This window comes from Polypterus senegalus, chromosome 2 (genome assembly GCF_016835505.1).
Source record: "Polypterus senegalus isolate Bchr_013 chromosome 2, ASM1683550v1, whole genome shotgun sequence".
NCBI lineage: Eukaryota > Metazoa > Chordata > Cladistia > Polypteriformes > Polypteridae > Polypterus > Polypterus senegalus.
The window spans coordinates 112,975,421-112,996,725 of NC_053155.1; the positions used below are offsets into that span (position 1 = coordinate 112,975,421).

At 41.5% G+C, this 21,305-nt stretch overlaps 1 protein-coding gene across 12 annotated transcripts in view; it reads right to left on the minus strand.

Annotated features, from left to right (window-relative positions):
* dlg2 (discs, large homolog 2 (Drosophila)) overlaps positions 1-21,305 on the minus strand; it is a 1,682,723-nt gene that overhangs the window by 1,353,673 nt on the left and 307,745 nt on the right. The gene's annotated exons all lie outside the window — the stretch shown is intronic.

Consider the following 21,305-nt stretch of genomic DNA (forward strand, 5'->3'; position numbering starts at 1 on the left):
TAACTGCTGGAGGAAAGAAGCCTGTGTTGCTGTATCACTATGTGTAAGGAGGGCACTCACCAGGAATGTTAAGGACCAGTAGATGGAGAAGCACAGTCAAAAGGCACGTCAACTTCAAAATACCATTAGAATAAAACAAATCTTTCACCAAAACCTAAATGCTAACCTAAAGTCAACGTCTAAGTTAACTGAACATGGTTCTCTTTGGGATTTAGGAGGAAGAACCCATGCAGACTTGTGCAATGTACAGACTCTACACAGGCCTGGGGGCAGGACTGGAGTCATAGACTATAGAATTAATGCACGGATTCTCGCTAAAAAGGATTAAAAAATCAAAAAATGCATTTAAAAAAAGAAAAAAAAAACAGAAATGTTTCACTAATAATAAGTACTATGTAAAGAACTCACTACAGAACCGAAAAGAGGTGTTCCCAGCCAAAAGTGTGCAAACTGAGAAAGGTAGACTTCCCCAACAGAGTAATAGCATTTAAAATAAATCACCATACTAAATGTTTTATTACAAAGATAGAAAGAAACACATCAGTGGACCAGCTGGGACAACAGGTGCAGCTGGTGACAGCTGGGATCGAGATGAAATGTGCTAAGCAGCCTGATCTCATCAGATTAAGAGTCGCACACTTATGTGAGGGGAGAGGAAAAAAATGGCTGGTGAAAGAGCAGCTAAACAGCACAGCACAACCAGACAGCCTACTAAATTCCTTTCATTGACCGGATGCAGGACTAAATGGTCAATAAGTTTGTGAAGGAATCCATGAACAGTGTAGCTCTCAATTTAAGCATGAAATGAGCTGTACAGACCTGCTCCGCTTCCCAGTTGGTCATTTTTACACATGAATAGTTTTCCCCTACAGGGACTAAAAAAGCTCTGACAACCTAATGAAATGGACTGTAATTATCAAAGAGTCAATAGCCCACTTCTAACTAAATACTGTGTTTCTCTCACACAAAGGCTGATGAGTTTGAGCTCATGAAATCAGAGAAAGTGGGCAGGAAAAATTAAGAATGTCCCAAAAAGGAGAGCTAGCAGCTAGCTCGCTGTTAGTTGTGTCTCCCTCATGGTTGTATGATGAGTAAACACTAGGGGATAACATTCACTGGTTCATTTAGAATAAGCAAAGGCAGAAACACACTTTAGCCTACTGTGGTGTGAGGAATAGCTCAGGGCACTGAATGGAGGGCTGTCAACGAAAATGACCAAATATTTCATTTGCTTTTGGCAGCTCAACATGGTGTCCTTATATTTAGTGCTCCTGTAAACATGTAACATTGTGATGAAAACTAGTGTTCCAGCTGATGCTTTTTTGCTTTACAATAACAAATACAACAGTATCTGTATGCAAGATCCATTTCTTCAACTCAGAATCAATGAACAGTAGAGAGGGTCAAACTATTGTTCTTAAAAATGATGCAAATGTGATGGCTCCATGAGCAGGATTGTCCTTCATCATGACTAATAATAACAAGGTTTAAATATTTGGTCATCTTTATACAATAACTTTTAAATTTTTTTTATTGATTTTATTGAAATCACACAACATTCCATACAAATAAATCAATTTTAACAAAAATAAAATCGAAAACAAATCAACCCCCACCCCTGAGAAAGAGAGCTAAGCCAGCAGAGTAAAACGTAAAGCTAGTAAAAATAAGTAAATAGATGAATTACTGTAATAAGTTAATGACAAATAAATGGAGAAGAAAAAGGAAAAAAGGAAAATGTGGAGAGAATCTGTTTCCTCGGTGCTTTAAAAGATTATTATAAAATGTTATTGATTAGATCCTGCCATGTTCTGAAAAACTTCTGCACAGATCCTCGAAGTATGAATTAGATTTTTTCCAGTTTCAAATACTGTAGTATAAAACATCAGTTACCCACTGACTTAGAATAGGTGAGTTAGGATTATTCCAGTTGAGCAACATAAGTCTACATGCTAATAGTGTAGTAAAGGCAATTACAGTTTGTTTGTCCTTCTCCACTTTAAGCCCATTTGGGAGCACACCAAACACAGCTGTTAATGGGTTAGGAGGGATTGTGACACCAAGACTGTCTGAAAGGCATTTAAAGATTTTGGTCCAGAATGATGTTAATTTGGTGCTGGTCCAGAACATGTGGCCCAGTGAGGCTGGAACTTGATTGCAACGTTCGCGAGTTGGATCTTGCCCTGGAATCATTTTGCACAATTTTATGTGAGACAGATGTGCTCAATATATAATTTTGAGTTAAATAATTGTATGCTCTTCCCATGGGCTCACCACCTATGGGAGGGGCCAAGGAGGTCAGGTGCAGTGTGAGTTGGGTGGTGGCCGGAGGCGGGGACCTTGGCGGTCTGATCCTCGGCTACAGAAACTGGCTCTTGGGACATGGAATGTCACCTATCTGAAGGGGAAGGAGCCTGAGCTAGTGCGAGGCTTGAGAGGTTCCGGCTAAATATAGTCGGACTCACCTCGACGCACAGCTTGGACTCTGGAACCAATCTCCTTGAGAGGGGCTGGACTCTCTAACACTCTGGAGTTGCCCCCGTGAGAGGTGCCGAGCAGGTGTGGGCATACTTATTGCCCCGACTTGGAGCCTGTGCATTGGGGTTTACCCGGTGGGCGAGGGTGGCCTCCCTCCGCCGGGTGGGGAAGGGTCCTGACTGTTGTTTGTGCGTATGCGCCAACAGCAGTTTGGAGTATCCACCCTTTTTGGAGTCTCTGGAGGGGGTGCTAGAGGGCATACCTTCTGGGGATTCCCTCGTTTTGCTGGGAGACTTCAATGCTCATGTGGGCAATGACAGTGAGACCTGGAAGGGCGTGATTGGGAGGAATGGCCCCGATCTGAACCCGAGCGGTGTTTTGTTATTGGACTTCTGTGCTCGCCACGGATTGTCCATAACGAACACCATGTTCAAGCATAAGGGTGTTCATATGTGCACTTGGCACCAGGACACCCTAGGCCTCAGGTCGATGATCGACTTTGTGGTGTGTCGCGGACTTGCGGCCATATGTCTTGGACACTCGGGTGAAGAGAGGGGCGGAGCTGTCAACTGATCACCACCTGGTGGTGAGTTGGCTTCGGTGGTGGGGGAAGATGCCGGTCAGACCTGGTAGGCCCAAACGTGTTGTGAGGGTCTGCTGGGAACGGCTGGCAGAGTCCCCTGTCAGAAGTAGCTTCAACTCCCACCTCCGGCAGAACTTCAACCCGTCCGAGGGAGGTGGGGACATTGAGTCGAATGGGCCATGTTCCGTGCCTCTATTGTTGAGGCGGCTGACCAGAGCTGTGGCCGTAAGGTGGTCGGTGCCTGTCGGCGGCAATCCCCAACCCGTTGGTGGACACCGGTGAGGGATGCCATCAAGCTGAAGAAGGAGTCCTATAGGACTTTTTTGTCCTGTGGGTCTCTGGAGGCAGCTGATAGGTACCGGCAGGCCAAGCGGAATGCGGCTTCGGTTGTTGCTGAGGCAAAACCTCGGGCATGGGAGGAGTTTGGAGGCCATGGAGAGCGACTTTGGACGGCTTCGAGGAGATTCTGGTCCACTGTCCAGCGTCTCAGGAGGGGAAAGCAGTGCAGTGTCAACACTGTATATGGTGGGGATGGTGTGCTGCTGACCTCGACTTCGGGCGTTGTGGTCGGTGGGGGAGTACTTCGAAGACCTCCTCAATCCCACTAACATGCCTTCCAATGAGGAAGCAGAGCCTGGGGACTCTGAGGTGGGCTCTCCCATCTCTGGGACTGAAGTCACCGAGGTGGTCAAAAAACTCCTTGGTGGCAGGGCCCGGGGGTGGATGAGATCGCCGAGTTCCTTAAGGCTCTGGATGTTGTAGGACTGTCTTGGTTGACACGTCTCTGCAACATCGCATGGACATCGGGACAGTGCCTCTGGATTGGCAGACCGGGTGGTGGTCCCCTCTTTAAAAAGGGGGACCGGAGGGTGTGTTCCAACTATAGAGGGATCACACTCCTCAGCCTCCCTGGAAAAGTCTATTCAGGGGTTCTGGAGAGGAGGGTCCGGATAGTCAACCTCGGATTCAGGAGGAACAGTGTGGTTTTAGTCCTGGTCGCGGAACAGTGGACCAGCTCTTCACCCTTAGCAGGTCCTGGAGGGTGCATGGGAGTTTGCCCAACCAGTCTACATGTGTTTGTGGACTTGGAAAAGGCGTTGACCGTGTCCCTCGGGAATCCTGTGGGGTGCTCGGGAGTATGGGGTACGGACCCCTGATAAGAGCTGTTCGGTCCTGTACAACGGTGTCAGAGCTTGGTCCGCATTGCGGCAGTAAGTCGAGCCCGTTTCCAGTGAGAGTTGGACTCCGCCAGGGCTGCCCTTTGTCACCGATTCTGTTCATAACTTTTATGGACAGAATTTCTAGGCGCAGCCAGGGTGTTGAAGGGGTCGGTTTGGTGGACTCAGGATTGGGTCACTGCTTTTGCAGATGATGTTGTCCTGTTTGCTTCATCAGGCCGTGATCTTCAGCTCTCTCTGGATCGGTTCGCAGCTGAGTGTGAAGCGGCTGGGGTGAGAATCAGCACCTCCCAAATCCAGACCATGGTCCTCAGCCGGAAAAGGGTGGAGTGCCCTCTCAGGGTTGGGGGAGAGATCCTGCCCCAAGTGGAGGAGTTCAAGTATCTCGGGGTCTTGTTCACGAGTGAGGGAAGAATGGATCGTGAGATTGATAGGCGGATCGGTGGGGCATCCGCAGTGATGCGGCTCTGCATCGGTCTGTCGTGGTGAAAAGAGCTGAACCGTAAGGCAAAGCTCTCAATTTACCAGTCCATCTACGTTCCTACCCTCACCTATGGTCATGAGCTATGGGTAGTGACCAAAGAGCGAGATCGCGAATACAAGCGGCTGAAATGAGTTTCCTCCGCAGGGTGTCTGGGCTTTCCCTTAAAGATAGGGTGAGAAGCTCAGTCATCCGGGAGGGGCTCAGAGTAGAGCCGCTGCTCCTCCGCATCGAGAGGAGTCAGATGAGGTGGCTCGGGCATCTGATCAGGATGCCTCCTGGACGCCTCCCTGGTGAGGTGTTTCGGGCACGTCCAACCGGGAGGAGGCCCCGGGGAAGACCCAGGACACGCTGGAGGGACTATGTCTCCGGCTGGCCTGGGAACGCATTTGGGATTCTCCGGAAGAGCTGGAAGAAGTGGCCGGGAGAGGGAAGTCTGGGTTCTCTGCTTAAACTGCTACCCCCGCGACCCGACCTTGGATAAGCGGAAAAGGATGGATGGATGGATGGATAATTGTATGCTTTGAACATATGGAGCTCGAGTGAATTCCCTGCACTGCTACCTTCCACTCCTTTTCTGAGATGTTGAGTGAGAGATCCTTTTCCCAATGTACTCCTGGATCATCAAAAATGAAATGGGCACAACACAATGTGTGTTGTCTTGGCCTTTTAATCCATCCTGGTGGCTTTCACATCTATAGATACGACACTGGCACCCTGTCTAGAATGCCTTTCCTGCATTTCCCCCAGTGCTGCTTGGAAAGGCTTCAGTCTGGATTAAGTAAATCTGATAATGTTATATTACCAATCTAAGATACTTCATGGAACACTACTAGACTATATTGCAAATGAAGAGAGCAACCAGGAATCGTAAAGTGGATGAAGGAGGTTGTTAACTTTAGATGTAGTTCTCACAAGGGAGTTCAAAGATCAGAAGATGTTAATAATAATGTATAAACATCTACTACTTGCAGCTTTTCTGGACTGCAACATCTAAATGACGTTTGCTAGTAAATAACATGGCTGACATAAGAACTATGCAGGAGTATGGTAATATGTGGTGTATGAAAGATGTATTCAAAAGAATTAGCAAAGTATAACAGTATTTTCTTCTGTTTTTTTTTTTTAATTCCAAAGCACTGATTTTTCAATATCCCAGTATAATTAAGATAAACCTTAATAGCAGCATAATGCATGTTTTTTGAAAAAAAAAAGCACCAGTTTTAAACACGGCATGACTATCCTTATATCATTTAACAATAATTTAACACAATGCCTTTCATGGTGCTTCTTTTCAGTTGAAGCTTATTCCACTGTTTCTTTACAAAACTACTGATTAAACTATTTCAGGTACACAGAATGTCAGTCATGGGATTTTAACTGCACAAGTAACTGCTGAATATTTTGGCCACACAATTCACATATTGCTCTCTTCTACTGACCAGAAAGAATGTGCCTTAATGTCTCGCAATCTGAGCCAACGTAGTGGATGCCAACCATTGAGCTGGTAACTTTCCAATACAGCTTCAAACATATTTAGAACAACCATATATTCATTTTAATATTAGAGGGAGGTGATCCCTGTAGCCAATCATACCTTTAAAGAGATGTCACAACAGATAGTGTGAAGGTCAAGAAATAATCACATTTAGCCAGAAATGTAAAACGCATTTAAGAAATGCAAGTGAAGGATCCTGAACAGGTTGGTTACCGATTGCTGTTATACTTACCCAATGAGAATATACATACCTGCTGGTCGAACTGATGATATTATATAATGCCATGTAATACAGAGCAGGAGCTGGTATTGAATTAAGACAGAAATCATAGCAGGTATGTTGCTTTGTTCACTTTTCTATAATGCACTAAACAACGGAATCATGTGCTCTTGTTAACCTTAACAAGATAGTAAGTAGATAATAACAGAAAAGAACAAGTAAGAAGGTGAAAAGTATCTTGGAGTTTCAAAGCCTAATTAAAAAAGGAATCATGCAGCTCCAGAGACAGTCAGACCTAAGGGCACAAGGTAACTGCCACATTTTTGTCTTTGTGTTAATCCGCAGGCTTGAATAGATAACTTTTTTTTATCAGTCAGCCAAGATTATATTAGACAGATTGTCTAGGGACCTTAAATGATCAGCTTGTAGCTTTAATTTGAGGTCAATATGGTACTTTTACCAGGGTCCATACATCTAGTAAGGTGATGATGGGAAGGCTGCCGAGATCCATTACTTATTACCTGTACTGTACAGTGTGGACACTAGTGGTCGCTGTTGCCCCGTGAAACCCACCAGACAGACGTCCAAGACACACTTGTAAAAAGCACCAAGAAGAATTTTAATATTTTTCTTCAATTACAGTGCACAAAGCACCACACACGCCACAATTCTTCAATAATAATACAATAATCACAATCCTCCACTCTTCCCAGCAGCTCCGTCACTCTACCACCCAACTCCGGCTCACTTTGCTGGGTTTTAAACAGTCCTTTAAATAGTCCATGACCCTGAAGTGTTCCTTCTCTTCTTCTGGGTCAAACGCCACATCATCCGTCCTCAAGTAGCCCGGAAGTACTGCAGGCTTAAGTCCTCGTGACTCTGAAATACTTCCGGGTTGTAGTAATAATAGGAGCCCCCTCCCATGGCACCCAACAGGGCTGAGGAAATGGACTCCATGTTCCAGGATGCCCTGAAGGAATCCGGGGAACTGCTGCCGTCCAGGGGAGCTGCCACCTAGCGTTCCAGGGGAGGCAGTGCCCTGAAAAAGACTGAACCGCCAGCCATCCATCCCAATAGTAAGATTAATATGACTGAACACACAGCCTTGACTTTTTCAAATATTCCACTATATTACACTCTGTTTCTTTCATAAAATCTTCCTCTGTGCTGTTTGAAACTTCAGAATCTCTTCATCCAACTCTATGGTGTAAAATAATCAAGAGTATTATCTGAAAAAAAAAAATCACTAGTCTTTTTCGTACATTTTTCCAGGAGATTTCTTGCTTAAACACTAAAATAGTTTTCTAGGATTCAATCAGTCACACACACCATAGTGACCCACAAATATTCACATATGAAACTTTTATGAGAATAAGAGTGCAGGTATTAGGAACATTACAAAGTTTTTCCTTTAGATTCTCTAGATTGTTCTAATGTTCTAATTCAAAAAGATTTAGAAATGGCCCATGGCCACCATCACTGCACCTTGGATGAGTACTAATAGTCAACTAGTGTCAACCTGGTAAGAGTTTCTGGCCACAACAATCTCTTCAGTATAACAGTACCTTCTTCACCTTATATGTGTTTGATTGATGCAACCTGCCTTTGGCTTGTTAAAGTGCAATTCTGCAGTATTGTATCATGTGAGATAAGGCTCTGTTTATTAATTTACTTAATAGTATTAAGTAAAGTAAAAGTAATATTATTGTATTACTTCTCCGCATGGTCTCAGGTATATTGATATTGTATCAATTATCCCACCCTGAACATTATTGAAATGTCAATTGCCATGCAGCACACAGCTCATCCTTAGGTACCTGGTAGTTTGCTTAGAAGCAATGCTTGATCAATGCAAATCTGTCTTTAGCTTGTTAAGTTGCAATCCTGCAGCACTGTATTATGTGAAATGAACTTCTGTTTATCAGTTTACTTGATAATATTAACGCAATTCAAATTCTGATACTTTTCTGCATGGTTTTAGTTTAAATATAAAAGTGAAACTGAAAGTAAGTAGGCAAGCTAAAGGCTAAAATTATACCTCTTAATGTACGAATACATAGATTCTTGTGTTCATTTGCCTTATGCATTTTAATTATTTTACACAGTGTGCTTGAATCACAAAGAGCGTGCATGGTAAATAGAAATTCAGCACAACCATATATAAAGCAGAATCTGCTCACTTTCCAGGTGGAATACAGCCAAACTATGACCAATCAAGTTTTGACCGCACTTTACATTTTTGCCAAAGCTGTAAAAAAACAATTTCATTGTATAACATACTACTGAGCCATGACTGAACAATTTTTTTAAACTTACTGTATTTTTGGCACAACTGCCATGGGAAAAGAAGCCATTGTTTTGTAAGAGATCTTAGGTAAGAATAATAAAAAAGCAGTAACATTGAAGATGGATAGTATTTCGAAGCCAAACACAACTTCTTCACTTTGGACATTTTTAGTTTCAAAACTAATGATAAAAATGTGGCAGATAACTGAAAATAGTCTGTTTGCCAGCATTACTTTGAAAAGCTAGTAGTTGATTTGTCAGCTATGAGCCATTTAACACCCAATCACCATGATGCTTTGCTCAGTTGATGTCTCCACTTTATTGTCTGCCTTGCCAACCACATCCACACACTGCAAGCTTTTTAAATATATGAATCTAGAGTTTTAATGATTCATTTTTATAAGCAGTTTCAACAATTTCATATTTATAAGATACCACTTTCTGTAAAAGTTTGGTTAAATATAAATTTATTTGAATAAAAAATTGCATTGCTTGTAGGAAAAAAGTGCCTTGTACTGTACATCTGCATATTCTATAGGCTTCTATTCGTAGTGATGTAATTTGCAGTTTTGTAATTTGTAATGAACAGCATTGTCATAACCATTGTCACGGATGCATATCAATGGTTAATGCACTAGGCTCTTCTGAGGTATGTACTACCACCCCAAGCCGAGAGGGGGTGCTGACACTAACCTTATACTCTTTTATTTCCTCTGCAGATGCCTAGCGAGGGCAATTGATTATGCTTGTTCTTGTCCCTCCACTACATATCCCGCAGTTCAGTCGAGATAAGGAATCGTTACACACTGTAGAATGGAGCTCCTTCCCTCCTTCCCACCATTACATTGAGAGTCTTTGATAGATAGATAGATAGATAGATAGATAGATAGATAGATAGATAGATAGATAGAATAGAAGCTCTGTAAACAGAAAAATACATAAATAGATAGATAAGTAAGTAAATAAATAACCAAATATATACTATATATATATATATATATATATATATATATATATATATATATATATATATGTATAGTAACAATAGTGCCTTCTTGCGCCCAACCCTACACAGACTCACACATAGGCACGTATAAAAATAACACAAAAAGTTTATTTTTCTTCAGCTGGAGGGCACATCTTTCACGTCATCCCCCCATCCCCCCCACTCCATTCTTCATGGATTCCAGCGGGAAACTGTGGCACCATTGACAGCCAGGGAGGCTGCCACCAAGCATTTTGGGGGAGGTATTGAGTAGTCCATGGTTGCTCCCCCAGAACATACGTTGAAGGGGCATCCCGGCCGGTCATGGGACATGGCTGTCTGCCACAATATATATATATATATATATATATATATATATATATATATATATATATTGTGGACCACCAGCAGGCGTACCAGCCACCCTACCCGACACAGACAAGCACGTACACAAGTGCAGGTACAATACACCTTTATTTTTTGGTGTGAGAGCAGCTTCCTTCTGGTTCCCACAGTTCTTCAATAAAGAACCCCAGGGGTTCTTTTCTTCCTTTACACCCCGCCACTCCTACTCTCATAATCTTCATCCTCTTTTACCTGACTCTAGCCTCTGGAGTAGCCTCTGCTAACTCCTTTTATAAGGCACCTGGAGGTGCTTCAGGTGCTTGTTGACCGACTTCCAGCAGCACTTCCAGGTTTGGTAAAAGTGCTGCAACACAGAGATCCAACACAGTCCAAGCAGGATGGAGCTTCCAAGCTCCAAATATGGGGCAGTACAGCAAGCCATCTAGTGTCCTAGGTAACGTAATGCCCAAAACAGAGTCTCTCCTCCAGTCCTTCTGATACAGGGGTGTCCGGGCTGGGCAAGGGTTCCGACCATCTGTCACTATATATATATATATATATATATATATATATTATACACACACATTATGGTCAGAACACACTCCAGAATGATTAAAAAGCAAGAAAATTACAAAGCAAGAAAATGTTTGACTTGGCAGTTACAATTAAAACATGGCATAAAGAAGATGTTTTGCTGTTGAAATAAAGTAGCCCCAGTGGGATTTCTTGACACACTTCTTCTGAATAATTCATTGGATGAAAGTCCTCAGTGTTAGTGTGTCAGAGAGAGGATGTGCAGCATTGCTCATAATGGCATTCAGTTTTGTTTTAATTCTTTCCTTTGCTACGATCTCCAATCAATCCAAAGTATGTCCTATAACGTGCTTGCCCTTTTAATAAGCCTGTTGATTCAGTGGGCCTCTCTTGAAGTGATGTTACCAGCCCAGCACACCACAACATACAAAACTGCACTGGCCATCATGGAGTTATAGAAGATGTGAAGGATGTCACTACCCACATTAAAGGAACTTAGTATCCTAAAGAAAAAGAGCCTGAATTGTCCTTTCTTATATAGTATCCCTGTGATCTGAGACCAGTCCAACCTGACATTAAGGTGGATGCCCAAGTGCTTATAGGTGATGACCAACTCTACCTCCACTCCTTAAATAGTGACCGGACATAGAGGCTCTTTGGTGTAGTGAAAGTCAGTATCAGCCTAGAAAGGTTCCTAAACCAAGGACTCTATTTTTGCATTTTTTTGGCGTCGTTGAGCATACTTTTTGTTTACTCATTTGATTAAATTAAATGGGGATGACCATACTGGCACCCAACTTGTGGACCTGAAGGTCCTTCCATTAATCACCCATCTAATATTGAGATTTTTTTGTTATTTGAATAAGATCAATGACATACCAGAACACCTCAGTTCACTTACTGTATGCACTTGACACAGCCATTTACCTGTAAATTAATGAGTGTGAATGGGATGAGTATTGCATTTGCTACAATATATATTTCTTTTATTGAATTATTTGAAAAGAAGTATTGAAAAAATATAAATAACACAGAGAAGACAACACACTGCACATCAGTGTATAGAAGAAGATATACATACTGAAGCAAATATATTGTGTTACCGAGTGTCCCAACTTGAACATTATTGAAATGCTTATTGACATGCGGCACGCAGCTCATCCTTAGGTACATGGCAGTGTTTGATTAAAAGCAATGGTCAGATACCATTATTTGACTCATTGAGACCTGGTAAAATCTTAGAAGGATGAAAACTTATGAAAAGACAAATGGCTGTCAAAGGCATAATTATTCACATGTGCCTAATAAAACTAAAGAAAGTGAATTACTGGAAGAGTTACCCTGCTCCGAAGTTGAACCGGAAGAAGTTCCACCTTCTACTGCTTATTTCTCTACCTTCTGTCTTTCCCGATCATCACTATCCTTCAAAAGGACTTAAGGAGTTTTTCTCTGATGGTTACAAGTGGAAAGACTTTTGTTTTTTGGAGTGCCTTTGGCAATGATGTTAATGTCTTTCTGCATCTAATTTTCCACCCATTTTCTTTCTGCATTAATGGAGTTTCCCACTTAGGATACAGCACTTCTTTCATTTTCTTTTCTTTGCTTTCCAAATCTAATAAAGTAGAAAACTTAACTGAGAGGTACTTAGCAGGTCAAAACTGTAGTTGCAGCATTATGGTTGGAGTTTGGTAATGGCCGTTGGGTGAACTTGGAAGGTAAGAATGGGGTTGACTTATTCCATATATCTGTGCAAATGTTTTGCACTTTATTCTTCCATCAAGATGAAAGAAATGGCTTGTAAAAAGTAATAAATGTTTTGTTTTTCTTATTTTGCTTTTATTATTTCACAGCTTGTCCAGTGTTTTCTGATGTGGGGAGGGAGAGGGAGGGCTCCTTTAAGGCTTTTTTTGAGATTGTTGCTAGTCATATAATTCATTTACATGAATAATTAGCCATGCAGATCTGTGCTTCCAGCACACAAAAATCAGCATGATACATCCAGCTGTAGTACTCATAATACTGCAAGTTTTTTGTTTATTGTTTTAAACACATGCAGGATGGAAATCTGCCAGCTTTTCTCAATCTTTTTGGCATTATTACATTTTTTTAAGTTCACTGACGACCTCCATACAACAATCAAAGAGCCCTGGGGGTTGAAATGGCTGTGAGTTCAAGTGCCTTTAGATGTGGGGAAAAATATCAGATAGCACTGCCAAGTGCTTTGGTGGACAGTTTCAACGGCTCTCAGTGGCTGAAATGGCATTTCGTTTTTTCCTCAAGTCCTTGAGACCCAGTAAAGGTCGCGTCATGCTTTTAATGCTTGTACAGTAAGTATGTGTGAAAGTTGTGTGCAAGACTGTTACAGCTCTTTGATGTCACAAAGCATCATGGTGCACAATATTCGCCAGGAAAATAATTGAAAAACAAGGTTTCCAGAGAACATAAGTTATAAAACACTAGTTATAGAGCACTAGTTATAAATGTGTGCCTTTCCATTCTGCATAACATTCATGAGGAGAGTTCTCCTTTTCACTGGTAGCAGTGCTGGTCGAAGCCCATTTTTAATTCTAGGCAAGGCTGACAGACATCACTCCTCATTATCCATAGAGGGCAGTCGGTATTATTAGATGATCTGTGGTCCCCTTTGGATATCTGAGCATGTACCCCTTCAACAACACAACACCATGGCCATTGAGGAGCATGTGTCTTTTGATGCATGGTCAACGCACACCTTTACCTTCAGAAATGGTGCTCAGCAGGTTTGATGACTGGGTTTTTTTTGGTCCCTTTTGGTGTCTGAAACGCAGATGCCTTTCAGAAACACAAACAGCAGCCCTATGTGTACATAACAAAGACATTATTATACCAGGGGGTTCACAGCCATTTGATGTCATGTCATGGAATGGCCGGCATTGACTGGTAGCATGGTAAAATATACTGTCCTCTCTTTTCCCTTCAGTTCAAACAGAAATTTGCCATGCCAATTTCATACATTTGTCTAATTATACACATACAGTTGTGCAGAATTTGTAAGATTACTAATCAGGCAAAAGACATTTCATTTATTTTTAAAGGAAGGCATCAAAGAAAAGCACAACCATTAAACAAAACATAGTAATAAGTAAAATAATGAGATGGTCCCTGTTCAAAAGTTTGCATACCCCTTAGTTCTGAATACTGTTTATTGCCCCCTTTAGCATCAATGATGGCATGCAGGCTTTTGTGATAGTTGTGTCCAATGGACTGTGTTCCATGAAGTTTTGATGCTTGTCTAGATGCTGTTTGGCATATTGTAAGAGGGCTGTTTTGCGGCATTGGCACAGTAAATAGCTTCTTTTCTTGCAACTCAACCTTGCAGCCCATTTTTGTTCAATTACCTGTCTCTTTTGTATCTTGAAAGAGCAACGGCGCTTGTTTTCAGAGAAGCCTGTATCTCAGCTGGCTAAGTGGCTTGTGGGTTTGTCTTGGCATCTCGACAAATGATCCTGGAAGTTGTGGCTGAAATCTTGGGGGGAGGGGGGGCTCTTCTGATTGTAGATTGGTAACAACAGTACCCCTAACTTTCCAATTTTGCATCAGAGTTTGAACAGTATTGATTGGTATTTTCAGATCTCTGGATATCTTTTTATATCCTTTTCCTGATTTATATAATTCAGCAACTTTGACAGTTCTTTTGATTTCCCTATGCTCAGTATCCAGCAAAGTCAGTGCAGTTCTGCATTAATTTAAATTGAGTATTTATACATAGTCACTGTGTGACGATGTGAGTTCTGCTCCATGCTCCCATCACTATTCGGGAGCCCTTGAACCCAACACCGTTGATAATGTCACCGAGATGAGCTAGACAGTGGAGGCAACAACATAGCAAGGGGATGGTTCAAAAAGTGCATAAGTGCTTTTATTTAAAAGATCAAAACAAAAACAATGTGTTCACAAAGTGCAGTCGTTCAAAGTTCCATCTATATAATAAAAGCCCAGCGCGTGTCCGGGTCTGCGTTCCTTTTGGCTGTATAGCTGTCCCGTAGAAAAGCCCCAGTCCGTCCCCTCTCAGAATTCCTGCTTACCCCCCTCCGTTCTTTCCCCTTTGCTTTTATTTTTCCTGTTTCCGAAAATCTTTTCAAAACAAAAGTAAAGAAATAGACAGAGCGTCACATTAACTTCTTCTCCCCTCTGCCTATTAAATAATCAATAAAATTAAATAAAAAAATCACGAAAGAAACAGAAACCACAACCTACCCTTACAGCGTCCACCGCGCTTCTGGCGTTACAGCCAAACACGTGGTGTATGCAGGTTATGAGGTGTGACGCTAATTAACGCCCGTACTACAACAGATTATATTGTTGATATACTATTAACTATTTACAGGGATCGACTCTTTTGGGAAAGTTCATAACAAAAAAAAAAAAAAAATTAAATTATAAATAACATGTGCTCTTAAGTATTTCGAGCCCCGTGTCTGAGTCGGATGGTTCCTCTGGCTACCAATTCGTGTGTTTCACTATGCCTTTCCGTCTTCAGCTACCCAGGTGCACTTGTATGGAGGAGACCTTACGGAACAATGCCGAAATGAAACACAACTAAACCTGCTGCTGCGAGAGAGGACACATTTACAGTGTGATCACGAAGCAAACAGGCAAAGGTGTGACAGTCGCTCGCAAGAAACGGACACTCAGCATTCACACAGATTAGCTCAACGACGCGTCTCTGCCGCACAACGAAAGGCAACTGAAACTCCTACAGAGAGAGAAGACGGATTACACCGTGATCGCGAAAGAAAAGTGAAAGTAAAAATATTGCCTTCCAAAAGTCAAGGGAAATTACTACAAGATATTAATAAATACTTCACACAGAACGTTGTTTACCAAGAAGTACTCGACTCTGTCCACTCGAATGCCACAGGATTTTGTGACTCCACAGACATTACTATGTGCAATGAAGGTGATGGACATGATGACACAGTGCTGCATGTCACTGATGAAGTTAATGAAGACCACTCAAATGACCTACATTGCTTTGCATCCTCCTCCTCTTCCTTACAACCTTTTACACAACGTATACGATTCTCATTAGTCTGCGTCCCACACTTCGTGATTCATGGGTTTTATTTTGAAATTTTGTTTCCCATGCAAAAATCAAATGTGGTGCGATGAACGACCCAGTTCACGACTGGCAGCTGTGTTTAAACAGGGAGTCCTTCAACTGTGGTCATCCAACGCGCAGCGTAACGCGCGCCAAGTTGCTAGTAAATAAATAATCCATTAAAAGAAAAACGTGGAGGTAAAAACAATAGAAAAAAACAATTCTTTAAAACGAGGTTAAAACGTTCTATAGGAAGCAGTTTTTTAAAAAACAAATGACAAGCTCGGTGCTTCTTTCCTGTTAGCATTAGCGTCTCACCTGCTTCTCCCATATGGGCCCTTCAACAGGCGAGACGCTCTCTTTGCAGCTGCCCTTTTCCATTCACTAACACAGGTCTAGAGACCTCCCAATCCTGCTTTGGTCTGGTACTCATCCCAGACCTGAAACTTGGACTCCTTGGTCTCCAGGACGCCCACACCAAGGACTGCAACTCCAAGCCTCGTGACTCCCGCTGCCTTTCCTGTCTTCTATGGCCAGTCGCCCTTCACTGGTCACTCCCGCTACCTGATCGCTCAGCGGGAGCGACTTCAACTCCAACTCCTGGGTGTCGGCCTAACACCCAGACTTCCTCGCAGCTGCCCACGAGCGCCCGTTCGCTCGCTCACCCACACGCTCCGTGTGTCTCTCTCTCTCTCTTGCACCGACTTGCTCCCTCGCTCCCTGTAACCTCCGTCCTTTTCATTTCCTTATTTCTCCTTCTTTCTGATCTCCTCCCAACCAACTCGCGCTTCTTTTATATTGCGAGGGGCCATAGCAGCTGCAGCACATTAGCCACAGGAACAATCACGGATGTGGGCAGTTCCTCACCTGTGCACTTGGTGAGAAACGCCCACACCGCAGATCGCCCCGTGGCTTGCTACGACCACTACGCCCCCTCACTAAGCCGCTGCGAGTGCGGTGATTATTTATTTAAAAAAAAATGGCCTTTGCTAAGCGAGCTGTGGACCCATAACACCACACACTGATTATAATCAAAGAGGTTACAGGTGTCAACACTGTCCCATAATTACCCTTAATTTGAACCTCTGTGTGTTAGCTTGTGTGTATATTATCAGCCCCAACATTCAAGGGTATGTAAACGTTTGCTAAGGCCCTTTTGGGTGATTTTAGTTATCATTATTTATTTGTGTTATCATTATGATTTAAAAAGGGCACACATAACTCCTTAATTAAAAGGAAAGCTTTCTGCACAATTACTTATATTTTACAAACAATGGCAAATATTTCAGAAATTCTGTCATGGTATGTACATTTATGAGTACAACTGTATATACTGTATATGCAGTACTGTGTTCCCTGTATATGTTTACAATGATACCTCTATTATTTTAATAAATCTATGTTTACATGACAATTTAAATTTATGTGAACAACACCTTTACCAACAGCTGCATATTTTAATATTTTTAAATAGGGTGTCTATATAAGAACTTGGTTATATAATTTGCATACAACATAGCTTCAAAGTCTTCTTTGACTGACATTTTTCAGTGATGGCTCTCTTTATATTTTAGTCACACCCATAATTTAACTGTGCCTTTTTATTACATCTGGCCAGTGTATTTTTTATTTTTATTTAACTATATATTTTATCTTTTAACCAGTAAGAAAAATGATGTATCCATCCATCCCATTATCATCCCTGCTTAATCCAGGTCTGACATAACAGAGTTATCTGAATGAAATTCATGCACTAATCCTCAGGCAATGATATACTCATGATGGCAATTGGCACCAACACAGGCTAATCAGGCATTTCACATGAAAACCATATTTCAGACCAATAGCTTGTTGCCTGTTAGAAACTGAGACTCATAGGAAATACGTAATCCTGAATCAAATAAATCTAGTTTTTGGGCAAAACAAATGTTCATCAAAAACAAATATTCATCAGCACCATTCCTGATCCAGATATTGAATGTAAGGCCTTGATCTGCTTTGATTCTCTAGGCACACACAATAATGTATTTGGAGTATTATTGTATAAAAGCGTATGGAGGGAATAACTGGAAGGCAGGCAGAATGGCATCATATATGATTTCGGAAATATATCAAAAATAGGTGGTCTTGAATATTGCCCGAGTGGCTGGATTAATATAAGACATACACAAATAGTGGAGAGTGATAGAGATAGAGACAGAAACAGAGAGATAGCTTAAATAGGCAGTACAAAGTACTATATATTTCATAGAAAGTCAAGAGCAATATTTCTGAAGATCTTAGCCATTCCGCAGAGTCAGTTTTCTCCTTCCACCATGCAGACAAACAAACGCACTTGCACCACTAGATTCAGAGACAGTTTTTAGCCACTCACACTGACAAATGCATTTACCTGATGTTTTGCTTACTGCGTTTGTATTTATTAACTGTCGCTCGTATTGCTCTGTCACCTGTCAATAGTAGAGTTAAGCTTGTACCGCTCATGATGCGTGCTGATTCTACAATCATGTAGAAGAGGTGTCTGCTAATTTCAAAGAATTACTAAGGGCTGGAGACATGGATGTCCTTCTGTGTCCTGCCACATGGGCCACCTATTTTGAAGTTTCATTTATCTAGGATTAACTAAATACATCCTGTGAAAACTATGCTCTAAGTAAAAACTTTGACTGATTTTCTAATAATTTTCCTTGCAAGATATTTGACTGAAAATTGCATACCTTTTATGCAATACTATCAACAAAAGCAATCCTGTTATGTACTACAGCATAAGTACAGAATTGAAATTGTGAAACCAATATCCATCCAACCCGCTGTATCCTAACTACAGGGTCACAGGGGTCTGCTGGAGCCAATCCCAGCCCGCAAACCCCAGGCAGGGCACCAGCCCACCACAGGGCACGCACACACACCAGGGACAATTTAGGATCACCAATGCACCTAACCTGCATGTCTTTGGACTGTGGGAGGAAACCAGAGGAAACTCACACAGACACAGGGAGAACATGCAAACTCCATGCAGGGAGGACCCAGGAAGCGAACCCCGGTCTCCTAAGTGCAAGGCAGCAGCGCTACCCCTGCGCCACTGTGCTGCCCCGAAACCAATATTGAAATAAAAAATGACTGGTGTACAAAACAAGCAACTGAAAGCACCACATTGTATGAATGAAGGAGAAATGTTTACATTAATAGAGTTTGACTTTAAGCTAAAATGTGACTCTTTAGTACAAAAGTCATATGCTGGATTTTTTTGCCCAGGACAGACTGCCATAACAGAATAGAGAAAAAAATAATAATAAAGAAAAGTGCCCTCAACTACCAGTTATATTTAAGGAAAAAATAATAACAATATAGAGGAAGCACTGATAACTAACTGTTATATATCCCAAGTGCCATAGGATGTCCAAGAATTAGAAATACTCATGTATTTTAGTATTTTCTCAGCTCAGGTTAGGATAATTGCGATGAGCTCCCTTGGACCCTTGGCATAAATAAAGGAACCTACAAATCATCCAGAGGTTCAACTGGTCAGTTAATAAAGAGAAAATCCATCACAATGGATCACATTAATTAAATGAAAGTGAAAAATTTATTGCAAGTGATTAATCGATGGTTCACAATGAAATGCCTTTTTAGGCTGAGAAGTAGTCGTGGTGTTATTTTGGACACTTCTTCCAGAATGTATTGTTGTGGTGTGATTACTACTGACTACAGATTGACTGTGGTGAGCTGTGCTCATTGCCAACAGCAGCCAAGTTGACTAAATGCAAATTATTTTTTTTCCTTGTAGGCAGTCACTTCAATGCATGCACATGTATAATTGATTTACTAGTACAGAGCTCACTCTACATGAATACACACTTTGATGCATGATAAGAGATGAAACGTGAATAATGCACACCAAACAGTAGTAAGCTAGCATGTACAGTAGACCATACAGTATGTCATACCCATTAGATACAGTGGCACTGGATACGCATACTGTATGAATGCAATAATCATGTCAATAAAGTTGAACTCAACTTGAATCTTAACTTACTCCCACCCATATATCCATCTATCCATTCATTTATATTCCAAATACTTTACATGGAAATTAGAAGAACAAACAACTAAACAAAGTTTAGGCTTACACGTGTAAGAAACAATTCTTTTCCTGGATGATGCAGTCTTATTTGAACATCTTTTTTATAATTGTTTATTGTTTTTGTAAAGCGTTCGGCTCAGTTGATCGAGCCGCCCTGTGGGATCCCCTCGAGGTTGCTGGATATCATGGCTGGCCTATACACTGGTACTGTGAGTGCTGTGCCTAAAGAATTCCGATCTTCTCGGCTACTCTGTGCCGTGTTTGTGCCGAGTTGTGGGATGATTGACAAGCAGAAGCGTGCAACGGCGTGCAGCGATTGGTCGAGGCGCTCTTGTGCCAATAATTTTGTAAACTTTTATTGGCTGAAAAGAGAGAAGCGTTTCAAGTTTTGTTGGGAAAGACCCGCCTCCCCGTGTAAAAGCGGTGATGTCATGTTTCAAGTTTCAAGTCTCATCTTAAAGTGGGGCCCGCTGATACAATTGAAACGGTGCTATTGATGTTACTCTTAGTGCACAAAATACAAGGATTATAGCGAAGTGAAATAAAACAGATGTGGTTGAATGTAATGAGAATTTATTTGTTTTGTACATATTAATAAAAGTATTCTTTTTTTTTGTATTTTATTAAACTGGTTTCAGTAATATAAATATCTGTAAATAGTCTGGGCAGAAAGAATTGCGTTATAATGATGTCTGTTAGTAAATAATAATAATAATAATAATAATAATAATGCCAACAAAAGGAAAATGCAGTGTAACCATAGTAGTTGTAATATTATTAAAGGCCTTAAAAAAAGTGTGTATTAGTATTACCAACCATTATATTTAATTTTTGTTTTTCCCTTTTACTTTTCAGAATTGAGAATTAACTCTTTTTTGGGTATCTGTTACCATGGCTGCCACTAGTATACCTACGTGAGTCTTTGTTTGTAGTAGTAATGTTCCTGTCAAAGGAAAGGTTTCTTTCTTTAACTGACGTACTGGTTGATTGCGTTGTTTTAATAGACCCAACATCACCTGCGGTGTTGACATGTAAGTATTCATAGGTTAAATAAGACAAAGGTTAATTCGAAGAAAAAAAAAAAGTTTTTGGGATATTGGGCTTGGTGCCTATAGAATTTGTTCAAAGGTGGTGGTTTCTCTTCCTGTTGTTCCCTTGTTCATTGTTTGCATGCTCAGTTACTCTTTATTTTGTCTCTGTTGGAGGCGCGCTTGGTGCACACTAAATGGAAGTTTCAACCTACTAGTTGTTCCCTGAAGGCCAATTTGTAATATTCTGAAATTTCCTTTAATTTCAGTTTTGGTAACCTAAACTTTAAATGTCAAATGTCTGCCAGTTTCCTGTGGATCCGTTTCAGGTCGCTCGTTGCATTCCAGCTGGTTAAATTGGAAGAAAACGGGTGTTGTAAAACTTTGGAATGGAACTGTAACTTTCTCTTGGTTTATCTGATTTTTCCAGCTTGAACCCTGTGCCAGAGTTCCGCTGAGACCTCCGGTGAACTGACCCTCAAGGCCTCCACCGAGGCGGTCCAGGTCGCCAAGGCAAACCGCCTG